General features: G+C 37.9%; 1 long non-coding RNA gene across 1 annotated transcript in view; it reads left to right on the plus strand.

Moving 5' to 3' along the window:
• The window catches only part of LOC134144064 (uncharacterized), a 35,205-nt gene extending 15,050 nt beyond the window's left edge, over nucleotides 1-20,155 (plus strand). The window contains exon 3 of the long non-coding RNA XR_009959271.1: nucleotides 20,080-20,155. This is a non-coding gene — a long non-coding RNA (uncharacterized LOC134144064). The remainder of the gene's footprint in view (nucleotides 1-20,079) is intronic.
• Nucleotides 20,156-23,821: the final 3,666 nt, after the last annotated feature.

The following is a 23,821-nucleotide window of genomic DNA, read 5'->3' on the forward strand; positions in this document are numbered from 1 at the left end:
ATTACCAAGTTATGTGGCCAGTGCAGTGTAGGTCGGTCTAGATCACAGTTGCCCTCTCGAAAGGCTGTTTGTCAAAAGTGTATATTGGGCTGAATACATTTGAAGAAGCATGGAATAGCAGTTATTAGAATTCGGATGCCGGGAGATTATGTGGGTTGAAATAAGCAGGTAATTGTGAAACTGCGTGATTATACTGGGTGGATAAAATGAATGGCTGCATGAAACTGATGAAAAATTGCTGGTTTCATGGAGGTGCTAAAGTAACATTGATTTATTTATCTCTTAAAACCAGAAGTCTCAAACTTTTTCACCTACGGGTATATTGACTGTTAGATTTGTGGAACTAGTGGACTACTTTTTTAATATACATTTAGAATACAAAACATGATTCTATGCATATAATTTTAGTCAAAGTTCTACTGCGTTTTAGAAATTCAGTAGTCTGGGGAAGGGGAATAAGTGGGAGGGATGGGAAGGAATCTGAAAACAGGCTCCTAAGTAGTATACAACAAAGTACAAATTTGCCTGTGAGCACATCTGCATTTGCTGTGTCATGAAGTCACTGTTCCATCTGAGTGGAGTCAGATATCACTCAAAGGGAAAAAAGAAAAATCTCAGCAAACAAAAAACACTGAAACCCCTCAAACTGAGAACTTCTGTATTGACTGTGTATGCCTAAAGAGTTTGAGATACACCTATGCTTTCACAACTTGTATAGTGATCTTTGTATACTGTTTAGTCAGCTGAGATTTTAAAAACATCTCCTAACTGCTCAGTAGGAGTATGGCTAGTTACTTAATTGATATTAATATTAAACAGAAGTATTATGTTTAAAATTGTTTTCAATTTGAGGCAAAGTGACAGTTACTCTAGTTTCTTGATTGTATAAGACTTGATTACAAATGCCTATAAATGCAGATGCTTTTAAATCAAGTGAGTACTTTTGAGCATGTAGAGTGCATTTGTCTTGTTTTGAGTACTTGTGTTATTCCCCTTGATGATATTTACCAGTGAAACATACTGCTAGTCTAGTTTGACATCCCTGATTTCTCCCTTAAAAAAATCTATAAACAGAGCAGTAAGTGGCCTAGGAAAATGTAATTTTGTGCATGGTTAGTCATTCTGAGTCATACATTTTAATCTCTGATAAACTGAGAGTTTATTTCAAAATTTAAGAATCTTATTTAGTTGTGCCATAGTTCTGCAATTTGGCTTATGCTGCTGAACTGCTGGTCTTTGTCCTGTTGCTTTGCATGTGGCTCTGTGTGTGAGGCAACTATCTGCCCAAACAAAAACAAGTTTACAGAAGTAGTACCTTGATTTGATTTGGAAATATCCTCAGTTGCTTGCCATGAACCATAATCACCTTGAAATATGTCAAAACTTAGTGAGTTTCTCTCTATACCTGGAAATACTTAAGCAGAGATGCCCACGAGGAGATTGAACCGAGCAAAGCAAATTGAATTGGGTTTAAGAATTCATGACCTTTCTGTCCTACATACCAAATTCATTTTTCTCAAATGGTGTTCATACTGTGCGGCATATTAATTGCATATTGTGTATTCTTTATTCATAATATACCACTGATGATAACACAAAATTACATTTCTAATTCCCAATGATACCTTAATTTAATGTTTCATTTACTTCTCTTCTTTAATCTTCTGTCCTCTGAACAAATTTGATTTAAAATCATTGCATTTATTAAAAAGAAATGGGCTAAAATATATCAGTTTGGTCCCAATAGGAGCCCAGTGTTAAAAATTCTTTCCTGGCATTTGCTTTCTATTGCATGAGAGAGTTTAGGGGAGGAGATGACTGATTAAAGCTTGGAATAGCTAGGATATTGAGAACTGAAAAAAATTATTGGCTTTAGTTGCTGCTTCCTCATTCTCCAGGTAAGCCAGTCTGTTCTTTTTCTTTTGTATTCTGAAATTCTAGTAATTACAGAGTTTTGAGATTTTTGTGGGATGAGACAGAGTGGTGAGTGACTGCAAGTGACCTGTTCTGCTTGCTGCTTTTCTAATGCTGTTTGCCAGGAGGTCTCCTTCCAGTCTGCAACAGCCCTCAAGCAAGCAGTGAGGAAAACTCATTCTGGAGGAATTTTAGACTTGCTTCCCTGTGTCCTTTGTGGACATCAGCCTGAGCAGAGTCAGTGACCGGGACCTTTGAGCCAGGATAGTTCAGCCATGTAAACAGTCCTGCTGTGACTTTTTTTTTTCTTCTGCTTCTTCTCCCTCCTCCCTTATTCTTTCTTGATCAAAAGAAGCTATTTCTCTTCTGGTTCTAGAGCAACTAGTGAAACCTTGTGCACCCAGTCGTGTGGGATGAAAGCTTTCCCTGTTAAGTGGAAAGTTAATTATATGAAGTGGAAGTTTAGTTATATAAATAGAATTGAGGAGCCATTTTACCTGGAAAACATCTAAAAAAGCACTGTGCCTAGCTTGATTCTGTGCACATGGAAGTGAAGACTTACTGCAGTGCTGTGTGGATGACTTGTTACAACTTAAGTGCTGGTCTTACTGTTTTTATGATGAAGTCAGTATGTTACAGTTCATTTGCGCCAACATACAGAGTTCTGAAATCTTGCAGCACGAGTTCAGAAAGTTCTGGAGGGAAACCTTGAAGTCTTCACCTCTAAGCTTTGAGGAGAGACGGGAGACTGGATGAACCAGAAGGTTCATAAATGTACGTGGATTCCTGACTGAGCTTGTTTACCGAAGAATAATTTTACTAGGTCTTCTGTACAAGACAAAATCTGAATTTTGTGTTACCAGTTAGAAGTTAACGTCTCATAATTTGTAACTTTACACTTATTTTGGTACTTTTGCTTTGATTAAATTGTTAGTGCTTATAAACTTCCTAGTATTTCAGTGAGTTATGTGATTATCTTTGCCTGTTTGACATTACTAATTTCTGTGCAATTAGGATGTTGTAATCTTGCTTTTTGGTTCTGTGAGACTGAGTTAATGGTATCGTCATAGGAAGTGTGATATCACATTATTAAATGATTGGCTAAATTGGTTGGGAGGAGGTCTCCTATTAGTTGGTGAAAATCTAAGTATAGGCCTTTGCTGAAACAAGGTTATAAAGACAGACTCTTCTGTTGAAATACTTGCATTTATTTTTGATTGTCTGTTTTCTCATTGTATGACTGATTAACTGCATTTAAAAAAGATCATTTGCTATCCATATATTCATGGAAGTGTGAGTACATGAAACTTAATGCTGCCCGTACTGGCCTTTCAAAGTCCTCTGAGCACCCATTGGGTAGGTTAGCCGCTCATTTTTTTAAGCACTTTTAACAGTGTGAACTAGTAAGTATCTGCCTTTACTGTATGTTTCCACATTGCTCGTGTTAATTCTAATTTTGCATTTGTTATTTGCTTTATCTCCCTCTGTTCCCCTACACCACCTTGATTCTACATAGTAGTTTAGTGCAGTACCTCCATAGCATCAGGCATCACTGAGAACTGTTTCTCGGTCATGGATGCAGCAGCTTGTCTCGAAGTCCAAAGTGCTGTAGCAGTCCTTCGTTAGGGAAGGAGCTAATTATGGTTGGGTGGTCGTGTCACAGAGATAAGGGCCTTTGGATGGCTCATCCTGCCGGCAAAACTAATGCTGTGCAGGATCTGTGCATGTGTTGCTGTATGTTGAAGAATTGGATGATATTCAAGCTCTGTATGACTCTTCCGTTTACAAATGAGTTTTAGCCATGGGGAGTACGGACTCCTGCAGCGTCAATGAAGAGGCCTGTAAATTTTTTTTTTTTTTTTTTTTTTGAATTGACTGAAGATTCTCATCCTGGATTTGCAACTGTATGTATATGTGTGCGTAGAGGGCACTATATAGTAACTATTTCTTCAGGCCCCATCTTTGTAACATGTAGATTGATTACTGTAGACAGACTGAAAACATTATTAGACTGTCCTACCATGTACAGGAGATAATATAGAAATATTCACTGGGTGCTTGGAAGTGAGGAAGCTCTTTGTGAAATGACATGCTGAGCTGTCCTGGTTTTAATTTGAGTAAACTCCTTAAATTGGCAAATGTCAAATAGAATAGACGATGATGATACAGGTTGATTTTTATTCACATGGGCTTGTTCCTTTCTCATAACATTTCAATAACTGCAGCTTTAATACTTGTGCGAGGAAGAACACTTCAGAAGAGACATGTACTGTCCTTGAAAATTAGCACTCAACTGTCATTTGGATGCTGTGGCCATTCTCTTATCTGGGAAATAATGTGCCAAAGTACTTGCTGTATTGTAACAGAAAATCTCTTAGCACTTTTGAGATTGAAAGACTGCAATTAAGAAGTGCTGCTGCATACCATCTGAGAGTTATAAGTAGTGGGCCAGAGATAGAACAGGAGGTGGCGGCAACAGGTAAGCAAAAGTGGCGTTTGTAAAACGTACCTAACCTTGAATCCATCCACTGTTGTTTTTTTTTCTGTCACTTACACAGTTCTGTTCTCCTTGTCTGACAACTCTTTTTTTATAATTTGACTCCATCTCTATTGCTGTCTTTATTTCTTGATATTACTTCTTTCTTATTATTCTTTTCTTAAAGCTTTGGGAGAACTGTCTGAAGGGGAAATACAGTTTAGATGCTTACTAGAAGTAGAAGATTTGGCACTTCAAACCACTCTCTGCTGTGTTTCTTCTGCAGAGCTTTTCTGATCCAGTCTGCCAAATGATTCTTTTCCAATTTGTGTGGCATTTCGGTTTATACATTTGCATGTGAAAATGGTTGCAAAGTTAATAATTAAAAAAAATCATTGCTACCAAGAATGAGGAGAGGAGTCGATTTAAAATCGATTCTTTATTGGTATCCAAACTTTTGAGTCGGGATATCATCACCCTTTTGAGAATGACAGATAGATTCTCATTAAAGTTGTGTGTAGAAAATCATGCACATATCAGTGTTTGACAAGATCTACTCTTACAGAATTTTGCAAAACTTCCTGGAGTAATTTGCCATGCTACTATGAGCATATACCCTTACTGCTTTTAGACAATCCATCCCCAAAGGAAAACAACTTTTAGGAGTTCCTGTTTCTCCCCACTTAGTCTTGAGTGAAGCATTTGCAGTCCGTGTGGCAGAAAATACAGATGAATCACCAAGTAATTGACCTAAGGATACACCAGCGTAGCTGTTGGTCCCAGATGAGCTGCTTTTGGTGAAGACTAAATACTGTCTCACAGGCACTTCTTTTGTGGAATCTTGATTATTTGTTGAGGAGACTGGAACTCAACCTTTAATATTTTGACAGTATTTTTACAGACATTTGAAATAGGATTTTTGGGGGATAACATTTTGCTATTAAGTGATACTGAGTAAAGGTATGTTCTCAAACTTAGTAATTTACCTTTATTAAAGTTTAGATGGGCATGACTTCCTCATTTTTGTTTATGTATTCAGTGTTTGAAAATATTAAGAGGATATTCTAAATTAGCCATGTTTTAGGTACCTGGTCTTCCTCAGACAACGGATTGATTGTACTTTTTCCAAATAGTTATAGATCTATAGCCTACTGACACACTTTCTGGAGAGCACTCCTGTACAGTGGATTCTTCCTTACTAAAGACTTATGTGTTTGTCAATATTATAGGAAAAGTTAGAGTCCTTGGATTAGTTCACTTTAGGTCCCTTCCTGTTTTTACAAGGGATTATGTAAACAGTAGAGAAATTTCCAAACCCGTAGAACTTATTGTGTAAATATACCCAGCAGATAAAGGATATGATTAGAACCAGAAGGAAGGAGAATAGAGACCTATATAAGTTTGCCTGGTAGACTATTGAAAAATTCTAATTTTCTGAATATAAAATTAGTTGCTGATGGGCAGTGACACTTCTATGTGTGTTAAACTATTGTTAGGAGGCCTCTGCTTGGGGATCTGACCTCTCTACTATGCTTTACTGCCAAGAATCATTCCATAAAAAGACATTTGTGCAAGATAATACGCATGTTGGATTTATGATGAGATGTAGAAGGCTGATAGAAAACAATGTTGTGGTATTGCTGTTGGTATTGCTGCAGTGTAGTAAATGGAGTGGGATTTAAATTTCTTTTAGTTTGCATAGCGGATAATAGAACTAGATCATCTGTACATCAGATACAGCTCTGTAGTTTCTGTCAAAAATGGTTTGCTTCATAGTTCTTAAGGTATGATTTTAAGCACTTTGGGTTTTATGTAGTTGTCAGGGGTTTACAGGAGAATATACCCCTTCCTAATTAGTTATTCAGTATTAATATCCATTTAGTTCTACAGAGATTTTTTTTTCTTACAGAGTAAATGAATAGCATTCACTTCCACTTTGTTATGAGGAGAAACGGAATTTGAAGGGTGTGTTTTTGTGCATAGGCAGATTGTGTGCCCCTAAAGAAGTGAACTGCATGCACTCAGCACTGGGACTGATGAGAGCTTGGCTGTATAAGCACCAGTGAGGGGAAAAATGAGCTTTTTGGAAAGCTTTTCCTCTGTTAATTAGTGCACGCAGGCTTAAAGATAATAAGCAATAGCCTTTTTGAGGGGGCTAAAAGAAATATCCAGACCAAAGCTTTTCTTTATGGAAAAGATGCATAGTGGCTCTTCAGAGGTGTATCTGACGTATTGATGACATTGATTGCACTAGCGAATGATCTGGAGTTTGTTCAGGGGGCTGTTTGCTGGCCCTTTCAGAAGATATGAAAGGGAAATCGGAGAGAGACCACTTAGCTGTAAGATGCAAGACTGAGGAGAAAGGAGGATAATGTAGCTGTTAACATGAAGGAAAAAAAATGTAAAAACAACATTTTGACCATACTGCTTTTTTGTAAGATTACATTCTTCTGCTAGTGGATTGCAGGAAACCATATGCCTGCTGTCTCTGACTGCAGTATGGAGATGTATGGGAATCTCACCATACACCACTCTGCTGGCTTCTTATCTAGTCTAGTGTGACAAATAATTCTGCTCAGCTTGTCAGCGGTGACAGCTGAGACTTTTTGCTTAGATACCTTGACAGTGCTTGTATTAAGCAGCCAGGGCCATACACTCCATTAAGTTTTTGTAAAATGAACTGTCTGCTCCTCGCTGTCTCGCTGATAGCGGCAGCGTTTGAGCTATAATCCGCTCCGGCTGAGGCTGCTCGAGCGAGTGCCTCCGGTCAGCTGGCGGGCAGCAGATCGGGCAGCTGTTGGCGGAGAGTCTTTGGGGCACAGTGTTGTGTGAGATCAAAGCGATAGAGTTCAACTCTCAGCAGACATTTTACAAACTGGTCGAGGTATGTCGCAGAAGAGCAAGTGATGTCTTAGGTTTCTGAAAGGGAAGCGGGCGAAAAAGTCGTGACGGATTCTGACACCCAAGCAATGGACGCGTGCAGGTAAGGTGAAAGCTGCCGCTGTGCGGAGACGGGGGCGGTGGTCTGTGTATCGCTCAGATCTCGGGATGTCATTCCCGTGTACGCCACCTGTATCATAGTAGATGTGTTTGAAAACATAGCGGCTTTTAAAGGGAAGTGCGTAATTCAGGAAAGTCCATTATTATGGAAGAAAAAATACTGGTAGAGTTATATCTGTAAACCTAAGTGTAGCTGTTTATAGCCGAATGAAAAAGCAATTGGAAGTCTGTTAATGATTTCTTCATTAAATATATGGGAAAACTGCAGAGTGAAGTCCCTTTGCTTCATACCTTTGCAATGTCTAGGGACTGAACGATGTTGCAGTCAGGCTTATGCTCTTTGTGTCTATCATATGTATCACTGCGTGTGGTACTTCTGTAAGCAGAGCTTTATTCAGACCACCTACATAGACCTTTTTCCAAGTCCTCGTGTACTGTTGCACCAAAGATCTTTCAGTATCTGCATCAAAAAAGTTACTCCTAGAGGTCTGTCATTTAACTATAAAAATTTGTTCATCCTGTGTTAAAATTGGGCATGAAGCTTCATATTGTAGGAGAATACACAATTTCTTTATGACATCTGATTTTGTACTCCCCCCCCCCCCCACCTCCTCCACCTTTGGTGGTTGCAGAACTTGACAACTTACAGTATAATATATAGAGTTATAACAGGCATTTTAGACCACATGTGTGTTTGCAATTCTAAAACACTAAAGTGATTGAACCTATTTATATAACACATTATGCCTGGAAAAAGCACATAGTGAATTTGAAAAGAGCAAGTCTTGAGACTCTGAAAGAATGGGGAGCCACAGGCCAATAATGTGGAAATGTGCCCTGAAAAGGATGGCTTGAGCAAGTGAAGATGAGATTATAACATAAGTTACAGCTGGTTCAGGAGAAGGATTGGCATTGAAGCTAGGCCTGATTCTTCAAAGCCTGCTGGTGGTTAGAAAAATGGAAACAGAACTTTTTTGCTGAAGCTGCACATGGATTTTTTTCTCCAGCCTAGCTATGCAATTTAGGAAATGTGGTGTTTGGGGGAGGGGTGTTTTTGTTTTCTGTTCTAGTATCACTGTCCCTTTGCCTTCCACAGAATGGATTTATTTATGAGCATGGCCTCTTGCATAGAGATTAATAGATTAAAGAGGAGGGTTGTTACAACTTTATGTATACTATTGGAGGGCTATGTTGTTTTTGCAGTACTGGTATGATGATAATGTGCTGTCATTTTCTGATACACTGAAGGCTTTAGCTTGGGTAATAGTAAAATCAAGCTGTAGCCATAATTTGGAACAGATGTAGGTCCTAGTTCTGCACTGAAATCTGAGCGGGAGGAAGTGCACGTCACCGAGGGCCATTTGTTTGGGATACGAGTCTTGAAGATAGAGACTGAAAAAGCAGAAGGCCATGGCTGGATTCATGTCTGCTCTCTACCCCTCTATGTATTAATTTGTTCTCAATTATCTTTACGTGCTCAGTGCCTTTTTCTTGCACTGACTTTAAGAGTGTCTATTTGTATGAGTGTGGGTGCAAGAGCTGGGTTTTGATCATCCTGTCTTTCTCCGGAAGCAACTTTTGATGCCAGATTATCAAAAAAGCTTTCTGTGTTCGTGCTGAGATACTCTGTCAACATCCTCTGTGAACGAATATCTTCATAACAAGCCCTGATGATGGGAGTAGTACCTTACCTGTGAAGTACGCAGGCATGTATCACTGTAATTAGAGCTGAGATTAAAAAAAAGTTTTTAGACTTTGATTTCTAACTATGTAATGAAAGGTTTTGAATTTTTCTCTTGGCAGAGAATGAGTTTCAACGGCAGTACATTATTCCGAGCTTCACAACAGAGATGTTTAAAAAGAGCTTAATTGTAAACTGGAAACAGTACTTTCCTATTGAATATATTATTGGACTGTTTCAAAATAATTATTTCCTTGATTGTATTCTTAAATTGCCATTTTCAGGTTGTTTCTTATATTTTACAGAATGATGTGTTTTGAAAGCAAGAGTTTTATCACCTTTTTATCCAGAATTATAAAGTATGATTGCATTTTTTAATTTTAAAAAAGATACTGGCTATTGAAAATCTAATAATGAGTTGGAATTAGTTTCAGGTTTTTAAATAAGCTCTCAAATTGCCAGACAGCATCTGATACTTGTTTTTCTAATTACCTTCTTTCTTTGTGTAAGCATGCTTCTCACCTACTACATCTTAAAGATGAAACGGAAAACAAGACAAATCTGTTAAGCCCTCATCTTGAAAGATGTACTTGTGCTCTTATGTGATCAAGGCCACGGTGGTCAAAGCAAGAGAGCAGGTGCAGGTGACCCAGTACTTTCTACATCAGCTATTCAGAGGTTATAACCTGTATACCAACGAGATCATGAGATTGCCTTGCAAGTCCTGATATTTAAGGTATGAGTGTATAATATCTGAGATAAAATTCTTTCCTGTTTTTCTTTTATTTGCTTTTCCTAACGTATTTTAAAGTTGTTGGCTTTTTGCAGTCAGAAATCTGAAATATGGAAGCATTACATAAAGTCACATGACTCCATGAAACAGAATTGTAAGAGAAATGACCTGTTATTGTGACAAAACTGACTTTTTGGTATGATTAACCCCCCCCCAAAGCCTTTTTGCAGCATAGAAGCTTTAACAGTCACTTAACAGACAAGACTTAAAATTAGAAAAGGGTGTTTTGTTTAATTGGCAGTCTCTTTGTAACCTCAGTCTCATAAATTAACTGTTCTTAAGTACTAATGACCTGGGAAAGGCATATGTTGTATCCAGCTGTTAAATGTTTTTTTAATGCTTCCTTTTTTTTATTTTTTTTTAATGGAGACAGTTAATTCCAGGGTATTGCCTGAAACCATTTTGGGGGTGTATGTGGGGAGAATTCGTAATGCTGTCCTGAATTGACAAAGAAGAACAAGGATAATGTGCAAAAGAAGCATGAATATGTAACGTTAACTGCTAATTTTGTAACTATTTCTAATATCTTTAGGTTAGAGCCAGCTGACATCAACATTGCAGCCAAATGCTTGTGCCAGCCTGCCCTGTGTGCTGCCGCTTTGCTGTGCGGTCCAGCGCTGTTTTCTCTGGATCTGACCTCAGGATTCCTGGTCTGGCTGATAGGATTTTTGAGAGCATCTGCCAGGGCTGGTTTCCCCTTGCAGCATGGGCTGAGTGACGGGAACTAGGTCACGGTCTCTGCTCTGGTCGCCAGTCACTGCTCTGAATTAAATCCTTGTTCTTAACCCAGATGTTGAGAGTTAAAGCTTATCTGCCTTCCAGATCTCTTAAACTTCTGGCACTGTTATGCTGCCTTTTCCCTACACAGCAGAAGGAAGAGCTTTTGTTTTGGTTTAGTTTTTTCTATAGTACTTTGTCATTTTAGAAGTTAGGAGCATGAGTTGTTGACAGCAGCACAGTCAAATGATGGCAAGTCTGGATTAGCGATATACTCGATGGGCCAAGTTTTCCTTCCTTCTAGGTATCTGTGGTTCAACCTACAGTATGCTTTTGGAGGTGCTGGAGACCTCTGGAATATGCATAGTCAGTGAAGGTCTGGGATGCCTCCTTTCTAAGTGGCAGGTGTGGGCAAAGAAAGGGTGCGATTTTAAACAGATTTTGCTGACCAGGAAGAACGGCATTGTGCATGTCTGCTCCCACATGAGAAAGAACAGGAACAACGGAAGAAAGGTGCAAGATCACTTGCTGGAAGTTTAGAGGTGTTACTGCATTAATTGATGCCACTTGTTGGGCCTTATGATACAAAGAGGTTAATCTTTGAAGTGAGCCGGGTGTTAGGATTGTGACTAGATTCTCATGCAAGTCAGTAAAAGTGGAACAAAACTTGGCCAATGGGAATTCATGAGAGTACTTGTATTTATTTGTAAACATTATAGTAACATGAGTGGAGTAGTAATAGAAAGCAGCTGCAGCTACTAAGAACAGTGATCCATCTGATGTGCGTTGACAAGGCTTCTGTTAATAGCTATCCCCTGGGGTATGCAGTAGACATCTGTAGGATCTTGTAGGGGATGTCCTACTTGATAAATGTTCTTATTGCAAAATGACATATATTGTTAAATTGATTCTGCTCATTTCCCTCTACAGAGAGGAAAATGCTAAAATGCATTACACTGAAATCATAATAGAATTTTGTTTTTTTTTAAAAAAAAGCAGAAGATGCACTCAGTAAAAGGGTGTCCTCTGCATTTAGACACGTTCATTTGTTGGCACACTACCTTGTGGGCTGAGAAGGAAGGAAAAGAAAAAAGGAAGTTGGAAACCTTTATTATTAAGTTTACCCTATGACAGACTGTAGCCACAGCAGATTTAAAATAAATTTATGTCATTGGCTCTTGATTTTAGAACTGTTTTAACCTCACTGACTGTACCATGAATAAATGCAAAGGTATGTTTTTAGACTGCATTTATTTCTTGCTGGCTTCTTCACATCTTTTACTCGTATGGAACATTTGACACATTTTCATAGTTCTTGGTATTCTTTGGCTTTTCTATACTGCTCTTATCTGTGTCAGAAAACAGTCATAAAACGATATACTTCTACTCCACATGGAAGTTTTTCATTCAGAAGGATTGTATGAGGGTTTTAGTGCTGACTTCATTAGCAGTGATCCTGTTCTTTTTCAGGCTGGCAGAATCAGTAAAATAATGTTAGAATTTTTGTACGTGTATGTGAAACTGTAATTTTAGTTTTGTAACTACAATGAGTTCAAAAGCAAGAACACTTTTTTTCATTTGTTATTCTTATTACACAAAAGAACAAAAAATTTGGAACAGAATTTTTCAGGTTTTGTCCTGTGGGGAGCATTGGAAATGGATGCTGTGTCAAATATTTAGCCTCCCCTTCTGGACAGCGTTAGATGTAGTGAGAAATAAAATGCAGCTAGAACAGTAGAAAAGAGTTCTTGCCACATTGTGTGCCTTTCTCAGGGAGGGGAAAAAAGTATGCTCTGATTTTTAGGGTGCTGGAAGTAGAACAGAGACTGGTTCTGTTATGGAAACAAATCATTTTGCCCTTTCTATAACAGGTCATTATTTTCACGGCTGTTTCTTCCCTCCTCTGAAATACACAACTGCAGTTGTGTAGCTGTCACTAGAAGCTCACTACTTAATGGTAGGACAGTTCTGTATTTGTCAGTCCTGACAAGATACGGAAGAAAACAGAGCAGAGATTTCACCTCTGCTGAGATGTTCCACTTCTGCTTTGAGTGGAGTAAAAGCCTAAGTCTGTCCTGCTGAACTGGAAAGACTACATAGTTGGTTGTCTGAAAATAGGAAACAACAAACTTTTGGATCATCAGGGCCTAATGACCAAGGTTAGATTTAAATGGAAGTTAATGCTTGTGTATTATGTATTTACTAGCAGTATGATTACCAGCAGTATGATTTAAATTATAAGACAACAGATTACTTCTGTCACTAAAGCCAGCATTCAGCTGACACACTTCTTGGTAATCTCACCAGAGAAATCTAGGAATGTTTTACATGTCGCCATCATGTTATGCAAGTTCTAGCAGTGGTTTCTTCGGATTGCTTGCAAGTACTTGCACCGTTGGCAGAAATACTGACAGTAGTCTTCAGACCTGAATCCATCAAGATATGCGTTATATTCTGAACTTCAGGGTCAACTGAAGTAACTCAGCCTGTTACAGAGTTGGGATTTTAGCCTGAAACTTGTGCCAAGAAATGTATGAAAGAATATAAAGGTAGTGCCAAGAAATGTATGAAAGAATATAAAGGTGTCGACCTTGGGTTTGTCAATTTGTTTGGGAGTTTCTTTGAACTTAGGCTGAACGGTGTTGCTGGCGTGGCTGTGCTGCTGGCCAAAATAATGTTGCTGTTCTCTGGACTGGACCTCCCATCAATCTCATCTTGTACCAAGTGATTTAATTATTTACTTAAAATATTGGTGGTTATGGCTGCGTTTGGAATTGCTTTTGCAAACTGATTTAGGAGCAATGACCTGTTAACCCAGGAGTAAGGTGAGAAAGTGTGATTAAAATGGAGTGTGTATTTGAGTGACTGATAGCGAAAGTTGTTAGCTTCAGACAGACTTCTAAACTAAGTCTGAGATTTGTCTGTGAATCTATTTACAAAGGTGTTTGATTCAAGAAGTTATTAAGTGGTGCATTTTAAATTAGAGGAACAGGCTTCTAAAGCGGTGTTATGCTGAACATTACTGAATCACAGGTCTGTGTGAGGTATTTGCTTTGGGTATCTTTCCCTAGTGATGTTAATCCAGTTTTAAACATGTGAAACTTCCGTGAAATTGCAGCAATTTTATTGAACTTTGTAAAATAAAATCTCGTATCAGGAGGGAACCAGGAGACTGGGTGTTATTGGCCATGATATTAACTTGCATTTAACTTCAAAGAGAAAAGCTCTTAAGCAGTGCTTAATTTCTGTCGCGGTAATCCTTGTGGCTGTCAGTAAAACTATTCTCATGCTTAATGTTTGGTACACCTTGTGTTGTATGGCTTTGGGTATTACACAATCCTTTACAAACAGTTTTATATGCTTCCATGACACACTGTCTATAACTGGATATGAAAAATAGAAATTTTGATTTGTAACAGTTATAAAATGTAGACAGTGCTGCTTTTTGATTCATCATGGTTTTAAGGCTTAGGTGAACAAAAACTTGTTAATTGGTGCAAAAATACAAAGTTAGAAGTTCAAACACCAGATGAGCAAGAGTGCAAGATCTAGAGCCGATATCCATTTTTCTACACCCAGGGAAAACCTTGCCAGAACTTGTTCTCTGCCTTCTTAAAAAAAAGTGGCAGTACAGTCCTTCACTGGTTTAAGATGGACAAAGTCTTATTTAACCTAGGCTGGGCCTGGGCTCTGTTGCTTTGAGCTGTCTGGTCTTCTGTACAGGTGTTACTAAAATAGTGCTTTTCTATAAATTGAGGTAGAATCTTGTTCAGACTGCTTGTTCAGATCAAAACCACAAACATCCTCCTGCAGAAATTGCTCTTTGGTGTGCTGAAGTTTGAATAGGAATAACAAGTTGCATCACGTTCTAGAAACAGACCCAGAAAAATGATCTCTGAACCAGTTTTGGTTCTACATTACTTGCTGTAGTCAAGTGGCAGGAGCAAAGCAAATCCCCCAAATGATGATGTACAGTAACATAAAATTCCCACCAACTCCCAGAGCTCAGCTCTTGTCTGGTATAGTGTTGCGAAGGTAATGAGAAACACAAAGTTGAAATTCTTGCCGAATTTGAGTAAGAAATGTGCTGTACTCTGCTGCTGCATTATGAAGACTTGCTGTAGAATGAGGTAAACTTTTTAATTGCCCTGTGTCAAAGGGAATTCAGAGAACTGACCTGTGTCAAAGTAATTTGTGTTAAAACCATCAATATGATGCAAATCTCTCTGGATATCCTTGACAAAGAAAAGAAGTTGTATGTGATGTGACCAGCTTCCTTAAGAAAACTACTGAATATTCACTGTGGAAACAGTAAGGAAACTGCTGACTCCACTGGTTCCTGAGATTCTAAATTTTAGGTTATTATTAAAAAAAAAAAAGTAGATGTTTGATCTGAATAGAGTATTGCAAACAAAGAGTACTGCTCTGCCATTCCTTGTTATTGCATTTATTCATAGATTTTTTTTTGCCAATGCTGCAGTTCCATAAAACTTATAAAATAATTTTGGGTGCAAAAGAAAATATTTTTAGAAGAATATGTAAAAATGAATCAATTCTAAGAATGCTTGAAGGTAGAACTGAGCGTTCCTCAAGGAATGCCTCTGTGCTTTGTCAGTATTGAGTATTGCAGTGCTTCTGAGTAAAAATATTACACTGACAGCAGTGATTGGCGAAATCTGTTTAAACAGACGAGGCCGCTTGGAAGAATAAGTCTTTTGGTAACCTAAACAGTAAACACTGCTCTTCAGTCTGTGCAATTGTCATCCAAATCGACTTGCTTAATGGCAGAAATTACTAACAGCTATAGAGAAGCTCAAACAGAGCCCTCCAAAACAGATTCTCTAGCGTTTCTTTGTAGGCATGGAGTTTTTGTATATAACTCCACAAAAATTTATTCTTTGGCTAGCTTAGTTTGCAGCATGGTCTTGACAGCAGTGTAAACGGAGTTTTTTTTACCTCATCCAACCAGTTACCACAACTGAATAGCTGTAACTCTTTGAGGAGCCGCATGCTGCTAGGTCGTGTAAGTAAGGGATGTATCTGGTGGTGACCTGAGCTTCCGCATGCGCCTGCCCTGAGGTCAACCTCAGCCTGTCTTCTGATAACATTTGGTTATCCTACCTGTTAAAGATCTAAAAACTCAAGTAGATCAGAAAGATCTTTATAGATAATAATGCTTTTATTTTTCTCTTTGAAGATATTTTGTTCCTGTGTAGAAGGGTCAGAGCTAAAGGAATAATTGACAAGTGTGTGTTTTACGAGGTTTTTGTGCTGGATTATGAATCCTTTTACAGTAAGTGTTAAGATTCACTGAACTGATGTATTATGCATCATAGACTATTTTTAATCTTATGAGAAATATGATATGAAGTATGTAACCTAGAAGAGATTGGGGAAAAGGAGGGAAGTGGGTTGTTCCCTCCACCCCTTCCAGGTATGCGATCTGAGAGCTCAAGGTGTAACATTGTGCGGTTGAGAGTAACGCGCATTGTGGCCAAAAACGGAGGGAGAAAATGATGTTTTATAGGCGCCAGTCTAGCTCCTACTGTTTTGCTGTAATCATTAGACGTAGTTGCTTCTATCTTACAAATCTTTCTGGTAAAATTCTCTTGCAGGAAATAGACTAAGTCCGTCTCCGCTCAAGGGTGCTGGTTAAAGCACTTTTATAAGGCCAGTCCATACTGTGAGCTGTTGACCATCGGTGGAACTGATAGCTGTTTAGTATGCATTTTCTTCTACTCTTTGTCTATAGTTAACAGAATTATTTTCAGAATTAAAGAAGAAATAACGGACTGACCACGGTTGTGTGTCTACCAAACAAAGAAGTTTGGCCTTGAAATACCATCAAGTAAAGCCAGTGGAAACTTCCATGCAGCCAACCAAATGGGGGTTCATAAGAAGACCCAAAGGCTGGAGAGGTTTTTTTTTGTCTTGTACGTACAAGCTAGAAAGCACCTATGAGCTAGAGAATTCTTATTAATCTCTTTTTCTTGGTCTTGTTTGTTTGGGTCCCTTGTCCCTGCTTTCGTGTTACAGGAAGGTTTGCTTATAGCTAGCCACAAGAAAACTTACTCTCTTTGGGAATTTTCAGCTCGCCCAAAGGATGTTCCTTAGTTGCCCTGTTTGGAAACTACATATGTAGCAGCTGAAGCTAAATGGAGTTTCTCTTCTCTTTTGAGAAAAAATTCTGCTTTGACAGTCAGCTAAAGGTTTATTGCAGTTGTCTCCTTCAGTGCAAAGTTAAGGGAATTCTGGTTTCGTTGTAATTGTAGTAAAGGTGCCATATGTTGTTCTGCTTCTGTGCAGTTCTTTAGAGAAGAATTATTTAAATTATAGGCATGATATTTGTTTGACTGGGAAACTACATGAAAGAGATGAGAATGAAGTATAAGCACGAGTAGGTCATCGTGAATGGCTGCGTTCAAGGGCATCAGATGGAATATGTTGGAGCAACTGTCAGTAAAAACTATAATCAAAACCTCTTCATTACACCTTTTTTTTATTTTGGTGTCTATTAGAATTCTATTAATATGACATTAACTGACACTTGGAATTAATGACTAATCTGACATGAAAACTTTGTACAATTGACCCTTGGAGGGATTATTTTTCTATAATGATTTGAGAACAATGTAAAAAAAGCCAGTGGTTTGTCAAAAAGCTCATCTTTGTGTGTGTATTAAAAAAAAAAAAAAAAAAAAAAGAAAAAAAAAAAAAGAAACTGGAGGTAAAATTCTAAATCTATTGAGGTAAGTGATCAGAGTCCCTGAGACTTTACCATAGATTATTCTGTTTTGAATGTCATGCTTGTATTGAATTAGAAAGAAGAGATTAACTCTAGAAGCTTAGCTCATTTTATTCCTACCTGAATTGAACATATGTACATGCACATACCTGAACACATATGTTTATGTGTGTATGTATATACATACACGTAGGTTACTGTTACAAAGGAACATAGTTTTTTCACAGCAGTTTGCCACCTATTATGTGCATCGTAGTATGTAAAGGTGACTCTCTCTGTGATTAATTTGTTGTTGATGTGAAGTTGACATTTAAATATTGTAGAAGATTTATATACTTTTCAGAATGCGGGATACATTCATCTATGAAGAGTACAGTTTGCCTCTAACCCTTCTATTCTTTTGCTTCGGAGCCTCTTATACTAATTTCTAAAGTTTTTCATTAAATTTTTCTGACTTACTCAACAGTGGTGAATAACTGGTGTGAGTGCTGTGTCAAAAAAGCAGATTCTAGCAAAGCCCCTGGAGTGATGTAGGCTGATTGGATTCTGGTCCTGATTGTAATTGCAGCGCGAACGGCAAGCCCTGCGGTCTGCTTGACCCATCGCTGCGCTTTCGATAGGAGATTGGGCATGTTATATAAGGTTTTAACTACAGTAATTTTTTTAGCATTTAAAACTACTGCAGTCTTCTCTTCACCGGAAACAATTGTGGTTGTCAGTGATGCAGGTGTATTTGATTATTCCTCCTCTCTGGAGCTGCTTATGGAGTGGTCGGAGTGTTCCTCTGCCAGCCTGGTTCCTCCATGCTCGTGGAAACCGGGCTGCTGACTCTCCTCGGAATAAGATTAGGGTTTATAGCACCAAGTGACAGAGATTTTAATTTTAGAGCAGTTCACGTCTGAATGAGCTTTTAAGGCTCTTGGCTCTCTGCGGATCATTAGAACAAGGAAGTTGATTGCTTCTACCACAAACCACTCGATGTATGTACCCTTTTTTAATTTAAGGACTCCCACTGCCATGTAATATGATCTGTTGTCATCCAACACTTATGTCAATTTTCCTGTTTAAATTAGATTTTTTTTTTAATGTTAATTTTCCATGTTAGCTGCCTCTAATGTAATACTTGAGTCTGCTTCATGGGGAAAGGGAGATGATGGAATGCTTTTCAAAGATTGAAAAATAAGCCATTTGTAAAATTGCACTGTCAAAGAAAACGCTGGTCAAATTTTAATGTTTTGACTCTTGTATGTACTGTTTTACATAAAGGCAGCTGACAAAAAAGCAACAAAACCTGGAAGATTTTATAGTGTAAGGGGGTGAAACTGTAGTTTCTGTCTCTAATGTGGCAGCTAGAACAAATGAGGTGAAATTTTGATTTTACTGAAGTCTGTGTTAGAGAAGGTACAATTCATATGTACTTACATGCTCTGGAATCAACATGTACATAATGCTAAGAGCTTTATCAGAAGAACATTTAAGCACAAGGGAATATATCAAGTGTTCTCCTAAATGGGATCAAGGCAACATGGATTTTTAGATGAGGTTGACAGTGAAATTTTCAAAGATGAAGTAGTGTTTTTGTACATAGTGATCTATGCTTTTGCAAAATGCAATCCATCCACTTAAACAAAAACCCCTCAGCTAATTATGAAACTGTTTTATTAACTAAATCATATTATTTGAAGCCATCAGCTTGTAAAATTGAGACATCAAAAGCCACCTATCATATAATTTTCTAATTTTCTATTTTAAAAAGAAAACCCTCTGAATTTCAGTCTTTGTAATATTGATATACTTACGTTTCTTGCTTTTTTGTGTGTAAGTTTATGTATGTAACAAACTCTACAAAGAACAGGACATTTAAAAAAAAATAGGGCAAGTAAATAGGTGGGTTTTTCTCTTTCTGTAGACCTAGCTGTTTGTATAATAATCTGTTGGGTCACTGGTGTGCAGATCCATAAGTATTAGCAATCATTGTAATTGTATTATCTTAAAGAAGATGGATTTAGCCTTGCCTCATGAGTGTCATTAATAGGACAATATTGTTTAGGGTTGTCGGGAGAATCAATATTGAAATACTGTTGTACTAGTCACTGATATCACTAGTAGAAGTAGGTACTTTCTGATCGGTGGTAATGTAAGGAGATGTATAACTTGCAGAGAAAGGAGTACTGTAAAATATAACATACTTTTCCTTGAAAGATTGGGCAATGGAGAAATACTTTGAATAACTTAATGTGCTATCTGAGGGTAGAAGCCTAGGGAAGGATGGATGAAGTTGACATTTTGCAGTTACTTTGTGACATACATTTTTTTCATAAATCTTCAGTTGTGGTTTAATGAAGTGTTTTATTTTGGACACTGACATTGCTGTTCTGTGTGTGCTGACAGCTCATTATGTGCTTATTGTGGTAGATGATGGGATAGGTGTTGAAAACTCGGGATTTAGCAAAGAGTGTTTGGTACTGCATTGTGAAATAATGTTGGTTCTGGTGCTTGCTTGAGAGTTTAAGAATTGCATCAATTTACTGTCCCACTGGATTTGGTTTTGTCTGGTGTTAGTTGTGCCAACTAATGCAAATTTTCACTGTGTGATAGATTGCTGAAACCAGAAATACCTCCCAAGTTTCCGTTCTGCCACGGAGAGCTAGCTTAAGGTGTAAAATATTTATGGTCAACTTGCCCAACCTGTGCCATCGTGCGGTGTTCAGTTATAGATCTGTGAGGCTAGCTTAATGTGTTTCATTTTCTAGGCCTACATGCCATTTTTCATTTGAGTACGGTTTGAGCGTGGTGGTGTGGAAACGGTGTGTCCCCTCTCTCTTGAACGCTGTTGAACTGCTGCTGAGAAGCCTCGAGGGGGACGAAAAAAACCAGCTGAACTGAGCTGATGAAGCCTGTGGTGCGTTCTGCTACCAGTTCACAGGGGTAATGAGGACTTCAGGTAATTCCTGCTTGTTCTGATGAGTGTAATTTTCTGTGTGGTCAACAAAAGAATTTTACTCAATTTTGAAGTATATTTTGAAGCATTGAAGTATATTGTGTTTTTTGCATGTTTTGAGATTACTTGTGTCTTGTGATAATTTGTTGGAAACTTTAGCTTTAAAATGTTGCTGGGTTTTACTCCTGCAATCGGTTCAGTGGCTGCTTAGCTTCTGCCTTAAACTCTACTTCTTGCCCAAAGTGGTATTAAAACCAAAGTCTATGTGTGCATGCTTGGACTGGTGGGGACTATGACTGGAAGGTAGTTTAGTCCCAGGAGAGGATCAGAAAATAGCTGTCAAAGGTCAGTGCGGCTGCAAGGAAACACATACATATTTTTAGAAAGTCTAAATACAAAAATTGTTGGATAGTTAGGCTGAACGTTATGGCCTACTTAAACCATACACATTGCTTTTTTATAAAAATAAATATATTTAACTTCTTTATGTAATATGTTGCATACAGAATAAAAGCCTTCTTTTCTTGCTTGTGCTGCTGAAGCTGTAAATATTTTGCTACTACAAATAATAAACATCTTTCTGATGTTTGCGTACAAGGAAACAAATTGCTGAAAAATGACCAAGTTTGCTTTAAGAATTTTCACTGATTTAAAAAACTGGTTTTCATAGCTGTGAAAGAATCAGGAGTGTTTTTTAAAGGTGTTTGGGAAAACAAATCTGTTAGAGTTGATGAAAATTCATTCTGTTTCATGGTGTGGAAAGCATTGTATCTTAATTTTTCAGAGAAAGAAAACTTTTTTCCTAAAAAAAACTTAGACCTGAAAAAAGAATATGCAAAAAATCAGTATGCTGGTGGGCATCACTAGCCATTAAAAAATACTTGAAAAAATGTTTGCAGATAACTTGTATGCGTATTCTTCCTTGAAATTTTTTGTTACATAATTCCCATAAGAATGATGCTGTGTGACAAAATGTGCTGTAAAAAGTTTTACCAGAGTTATTACTGTTTTCATTATTAAGCCATTCTTCACCTTAAACAATCCATTTTTTGTTTACTCACAGCATTATTTGCAGCAATGTTTAGGTAAAGAGTTAATGGTAAGGTAAAGTACAAAAGCAGTTACTGCAGTAGTTACTTATGGCACTCTGTTCTTCGTTCCCATAAAATTAATGGTTTAACTTTTCAGTCGTGGGGTTATTAATATGCAGATCTTCTTCTACTGTTACTAAAGCTAGGTATGCTGGAAACAGTCACCTTCTATTTATTTTTTTTATCTGATTCCACGTTCCTGCTTAATCCATGCCGTCCTGCATTCTCTCAAAAAATACAATACGTAGAAGTGTAATACATTTATGTATAAATGCAGCCCAGTTAACAGGAGTCAGAATTTGTCACCTTACCTGGTTTGGAGTGGCATCTGACTAGGTTTCTTTACAGCAGATGGCCAAACACATGTCCCCCCTGCCTTGCTTCAGCTTGAGAATTTAGCTGCAGAGGAGCTGTGCTAACTGCTTGAAGGTGATGTGGCCTGAGCGCTTCCAAGGGCTGTTCTCCAAATGTGGTCCTGTTCCCCGGAAACTGGGGGCAAAGTGGCAAGGCTGAGATGCGTTTTGGTGCTTTAAAATTGATTTTTTACTTACAAGAGAAGTAAGGTGTAAAAAGTAAGAAAGAGATAAGTAAGGTCATGTGTAATGTGTGAAATGGGTATATAGCTGTGTAGGAATAAAAAGTGTTTGTTATCTTTCATCCTAACTATGAAAATCAGAGATGCTCCTGTTGCTTTGCTGAAGAAAGGCTGACTTGCATCAGCTGTCGTTCTTCTGTATTATTTTTCCCAGTGTTGCTATTGCTGCTAATCTTGCCTGTCACTGCTTTCCCAGATGTCTCCTAAATCTCATGGCTTTTTTCAGGTTTGCTGAAACTGAGAGTTAGACTAATACCCTTTTCCCTGAGGTATACTTCTGACTGTTTGCTTCTGCTGGAGGGAAGAGGTGAGAGATGCAGTCTGCTTAATGTATTCACTTGAAGTTTTCCTCCTTGATGATTAGGGCTTGAGCTTACTAGAAGTGTGAATCCCAAACTCCCTTTAAAATATAAGCCAGCAACTCGGGCTAACTGGTGGTTAACTGCTTCGTACTTTTCTGTGGATGGTGGAAACCTGAAACACTTGATGTTTTATGACATGAATATCTACTTTCTCTTACAGATGGGCTTGATAGGATGGTTTCCTATGCATTATTTATTAAGAAATGTATTTAAAACGTATTTAAAAAGTGGTGAAATGGGCTTTGAATTACTTTGAAAGCACTTCCTATTTAGAGGTGAACTATCTTTTTTTATGTACCTGTCAAGCTGTTTGGCAAGCTTGAATGAATGCATGATTTTTTGGACTAAAAGGTTACCTATTTATTTTGCATCCAGATGAAAAGATTGCTTTTGAAATCTATTAAGAGATAAATTGCATGAGTGACATACCAGTTAAAATTTTTTGGAGTGTTTCCTGCACTTAACAGTGGTATCCCACACACATGCAAATAGGAGAAGAGACTGGTAAAGGAAAAGGGAGTGTAAGACTGAATGGTTACTTATTGGCTAGAGCAGAAAGTCCAATTTTGATATATTTCTTCAATTTGTTCTGTTGAAATTCTGTTTTTACAGAAAACCTGAACTGAGCAATTCAGCTGACTGAAGCAGGTCTGAAAGTTTGCAATGAAGCAAACAGACCCTTGCCCGTATCATGCTTTTTTTGCCCTTCCTACTTTTTAAAAATACCATAATACTCAGACCAGCCATGTGACAAACTGCAGTGTAGTAAATTCACTGGTTCACCTGTTTCTTTTGTGCGAGTGCACAGTAGTTACCAGCTTATGTATTTGTATAGGTTTTTGAAAGATTTGCAAGTGGGTCTCAGTGTTTGCTCTACAGAGGGTAGGGAGAAGGGCGGGGGAAAAAGTGGGGAATTAAAAAATATGCTTAGAAAGAGCAGCCAAGAATTATGGAAACCACAACTTGCTGTATGCCCGTGACCGAAGGCAAGTCCTTCAGTCCTTTTCCGGTCTCAGTTTTTATCTGAAAAAGCGATACTTGGAAAATAATATTTCTCTTCCACACAGTCTGATTTGGGGAGAAATTATGTTGATATATGAGTCATTCTGATAGTGTGAAAATACAGAAGGCGTGTGGCAAATTATTGTGAAGTCCTTTTTGATGGTGGGTGGAGGAAGAGAAAAGAGCATCCTTGGTGCAAAGTGTTTGCATTCTGTTATGTTTTTACAAAACTGCAAGACGAAAACAAGGCACGAGTGACTGCAAGATTGTTCTTTGTGTTGAATAACTGAGATGCGATTTGAGAGGCAAAACAATTTTTTTAACTGCATTTCTTATAACAAGGGTTGGGAGGAGAAAAGACAACCCAGATTTTGTGCTCTTGAGGTCTGTAGTAATACAGCATCAAAGAGACCTCAAGTGTTTCTTTGCTTCAGGTAGAGCAGTATTAGTAGAAGGAAAACAAAAGATGCTAATTAACTAGAAGACGTGAGCACCTGGTTAAGT

The sequence above is a fragment of the Rhea pennata genome, chromosome 9 (assembly GCF_028389875.1).
Source record: "Rhea pennata isolate bPtePen1 chromosome 9, bPtePen1.pri, whole genome shotgun sequence".
In the NCBI taxonomy this organism is placed as follows: Eukaryota; Metazoa; Chordata; class Aves; order Rheiformes; family Rheidae; genus Rhea; species Rhea pennata.